Here is a 7,738-nt window from a genome sequence, read left to right as displayed (position 1 = left end):
GTTGTTTTCTTTCATAGGCAGTAGTCCAAGTGCGGCTCGGGTTCCATCCTCAGCACCATATACTAACAAAGATGTTATGTCCGCCGAGAACTAAAAAATAATATTAAAAAAATTCTCTCTCTCTAAAAAAAAAAAAGAAAAGAAAGATCAGTAGAGTAGATAAAGGGGATTGAAGGGAGGGAGAAGGGATGGGATATGGAAAGAACAGTGGAATGAATTTCACCTAATTTTCCTGTGTACATATATGAATACACAACAGTGAAGCTCATGTACATCATGTACATCAACAAGACACTAAAGTACCAAACCAAACCAAAAAACCCTACAAGTAAGTAGCAGAAAGATCAGTAGAGTAGAGGGAAGGAACAGGGAAAGGGAGGAGGAAAGGGAAAGGGGAAGTATTGGGGACTGAATTAGAACAAATTATAGTCCATGCTTTTATAATTTTGTTAAAATGAATTCTAATATTATGTATAAATAAAAAGAATCAATAAAAAGAAAAAACTAAAAGAAGAAACTGACAAAAACACAATATAGTGTAAGACTTGAACATGGGTCTCTTAGAATTTGACCTATCAAATAGACAACAAAGAGTATAAGAATTTTGAAAAATAAAATTAACAATCTTTCTCTTTCTCTGCCCTCAATATAAAGAATATTTAATGTATTAAAATTCCAGTGAATTTTACTTGAAAGAATCAAGTAAAAATTAAAATAATTGTTCATTAGGAATAAATGAAAATTATACCATTTGGTATTACAAGAAGTCTATAAGATACTGCCTAGAAAGCACTAAATATTTTAATCTAATGATATTTATTAGTAAAAGAATATTTTTGTGATTTTGGTATGAGGAAGACCTATGAAAGCTAGATAACTAGATAATTTCAGAAAAAAATATGGACATATTTTAATTACATAAAAATTTAAAGCTTTGAAATGGCAAATAACACTATGATTAAAATTAAGAAATGTTTTATATATTTATAACATAAAATAAAGGTGTAATATGTAAAAATACAAAGACATGTCATAATATTAATAAAGGAAGAGGACATCAATGTAAGTAAAGAGGAGGTGAAAGATATGAACAGGAAATTCAGATGAAATACAAATGGTCGATAAACTTGAAAATACATAAATTAAAAGAAAATCAGGTAAAGATTTTTGCTTATAAAAGTGGTAAGCATTTTGAAGTTTGATAATATTGGCATGGGGTGAGCCTATGAAGGAATTTATACTCTCATGAATAACTGTAGGGAAAAAAATTGCACCACATTTTTGATGAGCAAATTAGCAGTGCCAATTTACATTAAAAATACACAAGACCTTGAAACTAGTAACTTCAAGTATAGATATTTATTCTACAGTATTTGTACAAGGATGTTCATTTTAGCCACATTTAATCATCAAAACAAACAACAAAAGAAATACCTTATATCTTCATAAATTTGGAAATTGTTGAGTGAATATATTCACTTTTTATAATGCCATTTTAGAAAGGGGTGTAAATCTACGTTGTCTTACAGAAAGACGACTGTGTTGTATTAAGAGAGAGAGGAAGTTGCAGAATGATGCTGTAATGTATTTGTATCATGGTAAAAATTATATGTTGACATCAAATCCCCACATTTCTAAGATGTGCATTTCCTTCTTAGTGTATCTGGAGTGCAGAGTGGAAAAAGTTGCCCGCCAGGCATAGGAAAAACTTATGGCATGGTTTTCATTGTACATGCAAAAACCATGCTATGCACAGATGTCATCAGTTCATATAATTGCCACTTCAGTGTACTCATGACATTATTATCTCCACACATGGTTGAGTTTTAAATCTGATTCTTAATAGTCACATAAGCCATCTTCAAAAAATATTATACTATAACAGCAGTAAAATGAAAGTTGTTTCTGCCTAAGAATGCATGCCTTTGTATAGATGATATAATGAAATAGTAGCAATTACTATGTTATCTCAGAATAGGTTGTAGTATTTTCAAAGGTAGACGATTGTGCCCTTTTTATGTATTCTAAGAGGTTATTGCTCAGAGAACAGATCCATCTCAATCAAAAACTTTTTGTCTTTCAGGAAAGATATTTTAAGTTCTTTAATATGGAAGTCAATTGAAGAAAAAAAAACAGGAAATGGAATTAATGGCTTCAATAAACCTTGAGATTCTATTGTCAGTTGAAAAGATGTTGAAAAATGAAAATCAGGATCTGGGTAATAAAATGTGGAAGTCACCCTTGTGTTATACACAACTGATGATGGCCAAAAATTATTCAGAAGAGTCTTGAAGAAGTCTTAAGCTCAGACCTTTGTTCTGACACTGCAGGAGAGGGTGACGTGTAATTATGTGGACATATGCCTCATCATTGTGAATTCATGCTGTTAGGAATTCATTCTTCTCTAAGTCACAGAGGACCTCACTGTTCAGTGGCTCATATGAATGGTGTTTAATTTATATTTTCTGAACACTGAGTTGTCAGAGATGCTGTCAAATGCTGTATAGAAATTCTTTGATTCCTCCTAGCTTTCTGCTAGAGTCATTCCTAGGGAGTGGCTTTTGTTTTCAGGGATGCAAGATGGTTGGCTACTCTGTCTCTGAATATTCCATTCATATTTTAGGCAGGAAGAGGGGAGGAATATAAAGGGAATATGTGAATATGCTGAATCTTCTCACTTTGGATGATCTTCCCTAGAAGTTCCGTCTAGAAACTCATTAATCAGAAGGGTCTTAAAGCAATTCCCATGTGCAAGGGAAGCTGGAAATGAGTTTTGGATGGGTATACTTTGCCTAATGTCCTAGGTTGATTTCTAGGGGGAAATAGATTCTGAGATGACTATTTGCATGTAGGGAATTTACTGGGGAAAATTCTCAGAGTCAACAACTGTGGGGAAGTAATGGAAGTTATGCTGGGCAGAGAGAAGATTCGAATTAACATGTGTTTGCAACAAAGTTATTTCCCTCCATTTTGGAGATGGTGCAGACATTAAGAATTTAGCCATTTAAAGTCAGGAAAGTCCAGATTTTATGTGGTCTGTTGACCAGTCAAGGCTGCAGAATGTCACTGGTGAAGAGGTGTGAACTTGGGTGAGGTGGCCTTCTTTGGATGGGAACAATTTCTCAGGAATGGATAATTGAAGAATGGCAACTGCCAACACTCCCAAGATCAGGGGGAAGAAGCACCTCAGTTCTGGAGGGGGCACTCTGGGTGTGCAGTATAGCATTCTTAGCTGAAAGCACTTTGAAGAACATGGTTCTGAAGGCAAGTAGGCTTTTGTTCTGAATGATGTAAATCCTTTTTCTTATAAAGTATTTATAAAGGATACTTTATTTGGTTTGCTATATCCCCCTTAAAATTTGTTTTTGAATACATGGAATTTGAAATGACATGTCAGTGTTTCCTTTGTAATTTCTTTTTTTTTTTCTGTTTTGCTTAGGAAGTTCTTCAATGTAATAATTTTAAAACTTTTAGAGATCTTTCTAAAAACATTCACAAACTTAGATAAAAGTTGTAAGAATAGAGACTACTTATTCCCTTGAAACATTTGAGTAAGTTGATTGTCTTATGCCCCATTACTCCTAAAATCTTTAGTGGGCACTAATTTAGCTCATCTTAGTCACAGGGATATTCTCCTACGTAACCACAATGCAACTTTCAAAACTGAAAAATCTAATCAGGTAGTAACTGTAGGCAGGTAGGGTGTGGATGGATGAGATATGTCATTGGGGGTGTGCGATCGGAGTTTGTATTTTGTCCCTGGTGAGTAGAACCCTCTCACTTCCCAGTGCCACGTCCTGTGCTGCTTTCCTCTGCTATGCCCTTCCTATAGGATGTTTTGCCTCACCCTGGAACCAGAGCTATGGAGTCAGCTGTCTGTGGACTAAAGACCTCTGAAACTGTGAGCCAAAATACTCCCCTTTGCATTGTTCTTGTCAGGTCTTTTGGTCACAGCAACAAAAATCTGACTGAAACACTCTGAACCATGAGCACATTATTTTCTCACTTTGTTGAGGTTCTGATTTCCTATGCTTGGCTTGACCGATATCCCTACCGATGTGAATGTCCTTACCTTCTCAATCTTTGAGATTCCATAGAGGACAGAGATACTCTCCTCATCCAACCTGGCCCATGACACCTGACTTTGGATAACTTTGGATAACTGTTGTGGATACCTAAACTTGTTTAGCCTCAGGTAATGTCTTTAGGACTGAACTTTTAAATAAAGAAGGGAAGCAAAAGAAAAGAAAGAGAAAATGAAATATTATGGGCTAAATCCTTCCTCCAAATTCATATGTTGAAATTTTAAATCCCAATACCTCAGAATATGATGATATGGATTTTAAAGAGGTAGATAAGTTGAAGTGAAGTCATTAAAGTTGAGCCTTAATTCAATATAAGTGGTGTCCTTAAAAGAAGAGGCAATTAGGACACACTTAGACACAGAGGAAAGATGATGTAAAAACATCTACAGGTCAAGGAGAAAGGTCTCAGAAGAAACCACTTCTGCCAACAGTTTGATTTTGAGTCCAAGCTTCCGGGACCAAGAGAAAATAGATTTCTGATATTTAAGTCCCACAGTATGCAGTACTTGGCGATCAAAACCCTGGCAAGTAAATATAGGAGGTATTTAATTGTTACATGTAAATTTAATCTATTTTAGTACATGGTTTGAAGTAGAACTGTACCTTAATTCAACCTATTCCTAACTCTAATTAGTTAGACAATTGTCCCAGAACTATTTGTTACATAATCTTTCTTTCCCTCACACATTGTATTTTCTCACAAAATCATACTTTTAAAAATACATATTAAGGTCTATTTTGGGCTTTTTGCTTTGTTTATATACCTACTTTTGCTTCTCTTCTAAATTATTTAAATCAGTACATTCGTAAAATATGTTATAGTATCAGTAACACAAGTGACATCTTCTCTCTCTTTCTCTCTTTTTTTTCCATAAAATGCACCCACTGTCTTCAGACATGGAATCATTTTACAAAACAGAATGATAATCCTGTTTAAACTTTCAGTTTAAATTGACACATACCTTAATTTAGGAAAACTGGCATCTTTAAAAATAGTCTTCTCATTCAGGAGCATAGAATATCTCTTTATTAAATTTTTTTTTCTTAAAAACTATGTTTCATTAACGAATCATAATTTTCTTCAAGAATGTCCTATGCACTTTAAAATAAACTTATTTTTGTTACTAGAGACTACCAAAGTGGACTGGGCATTGATTACTGTGCTGAATATCATGAGACTAGCCTGCTTTTTGATTCCTAGTTTCCAATTTAATAGTTTCTCTACTTTCTAGTCTTGCCATCATGGTATGCTGTTCATATCCACTGTTGATCAAAGGTCTAATTTCTAATACTCTGTTTCTAATGTGCAAGGGACTGTGAAATGAATTAGTAATGGTGACCAACATTTATTGAATATTTATTAGGTGCTGAGCATTATTCAAGGTACTCTAAATGAATTATTTCATTTAATCTTTGGAACAACCTAAGAGATGGGTAGTGTCATTTTTCCTTTTGTCCAGATGGGCCCTGGAGGAGTAAGTGATGTGGCCAAGTTTACATAGCTAATATTCACTGGGTCTGGAATTCAAACCCAAATAGTGTGACTGTAGTGTTTTCTTATGCCACTTCATTTTCTAAGACATTTGTCTGAAAAAAGTAATAAGTGTGAATAAAGTTGTTTGTTTGCTGCAGGCTGAATTTATTTAGAGCTTTTAAAAGTTTGTTCTTGGTTCCCATTTTGTTCTAGCTTTGGGGAAAAGGCTATAATCAGGTGATTGAAGTGATACCCAAGAAGTAATGTTTAATTTTTGCTGATCCTCCATAAATCCTCTTCGTATTTATCATGATTAGTTTCTAAAAAGCTATTAGTTTTAATCTCAGTATTAGATGTGTCAAAATCAAATTCAGTCATGGTGACCTTGATCTGATATTTAAGTTTTCTGATAATTTCAGGGTAACTAAATCTTAAAAGCATTTATGAAGAAAACAAACAATATTAGTGTTGCACCATAGTATTTTGTTTTCAAGGCTGATTTATATGCTTAATAAAAATATCTCAGCATTCTAAATCATCGCCAATTTCTTCATTATGAGAAAATTAATGAGTATCTTGATTTTTATGATCATTTAAAAATGCACAATTGGTTTCTTTCATTGCAATAAACATACCTAAGGTTTTGGGGGTCAGAAGAAATTGAAAATTCTACCTGAAAATCCTCCTTTTTATCTGCTAGGTGAAATAGTCCCCATTTATGGTCACTTGCCTTTTTTTTTTTAACAGTCTCTTTATAAACATTCAGTTGGCAATTCTGTGCCTGTGGTACCTTGGTTGTCTTTCCCAGTAGATTCTAGATAAATATGTTGTGGGTGAGAAATAAGTCTCCTTTGATTTTAATCTGTGCACAGTCCTTGCAAAAGATTAATAAATATAAATTCTGAATACCACATTGTCCTTCTGTCCTTTATGTGAATTCATCTGCCTTGTCTTCGGTAAACACTGTCACTTGGGCTTTGATACTCCAGAATCCTGTCATTCTCACCAAAATATAGTATATCTTCTACCATGATACATGACCCTCAGAGAGCAATGACAGAGCTTTGGTTGTTAGTGTTTTTTTTTTTTTTTTTCCCCCACTAATGTATTTCTCAATACCTTTGCAAATGAAATGTCCTTTGAGCACCCTCAGGAATATAGCAGGACTGGGTGGGATCATGAGTCACGTGATAAATCCACCTCAGAATTCCTATCTTCCTTAAACTTTGATTTCCTTTCTCTGCATTGTTAAGGAGATTCCAAAACCAACTTTCTTAAATGGAGACAAGTGTTAAGTCCAAATTTTCACCAACAAACAAGTAAACTGTAGGAGCCACTTTCATCTTGTGTATGTGCTATTGCATTAAACCCCAAATCTCTGGTAAGTGTAGCCATAGCAATAAATTTAGCCCAGCCTGGGTCATAGTTTTTTCTTTTTCTTTGTTCTTGGGTTTCTGTCTGTTAAATGAGTAAAATCTCACAATTCTTTTGGTATGTAAGAAGTTTCTTCCTAGGTCAAACTTTCACTTTCTCTTCCTGGAACACAATAAGATGTGACCCTGGTAATGGGTCTAATGGCAACAAAGGGTAGTTTGGGTGAGTCTTGGGGATGAACATTCCTTTAGAGGCATCTGTTCTGAGTGAAGCATTATGTGATCTTTAAGCAAGGGATGGCTAGTCTCTTGGAACCTGGGAGGATGACTTGTTTCCATTATCAAGGATGGCTAGTCCTCACCTGGATGTTTCTCACCTAAGGGAGTGGCAGGAATTGGAGGTGATTTAAGGTCATATAATAAAATACTTGTCTATTATACATGATAAGGAATAATTGCAAGATGAATTATGCTTCATAAGTCACATTGCTGTACTTTTCTGGGAAAGTAGAAAGTAAAGGAAACAAACAAAACAAACAAACAAAAATCCAGCCAAACAAAACCCCCTGATATTTTAGTTGCTTTCAAAATGGTAAGTGCTGTAGTATCCACTGAGCCTTTTCCTATTCAGTTTTAGAACGGCTTCTGCTGCCAGAGTGCTATCATTAGAATAATTCAATCATGGATATACTTGTATGGGTTAGGTTCAATTACAAAAAGACCAACTTTCTTTTTCTTTTTGTATCATGTCTATTTACAAACACGCTTTAGAACTTTCACTTTCTTTTAAGTTCACTTATCTGGAG

Source organism: Marmota monax, unplaced genomic scaffold (genome assembly GCF_021218885.2).
Source record: "Marmota monax isolate L192 unplaced genomic scaffold, Marmota_monax_Labrador192_F-V1.1 WCK01_AAM20220418_F8-fsc00227, whole genome shotgun sequence".
Classification (NCBI taxonomy): Eukaryota; Metazoa; Chordata; class Mammalia; order Rodentia; family Sciuridae; genus Marmota; species Marmota monax.
Note: the sequence above shows the minus strand (reverse complement) of the source record.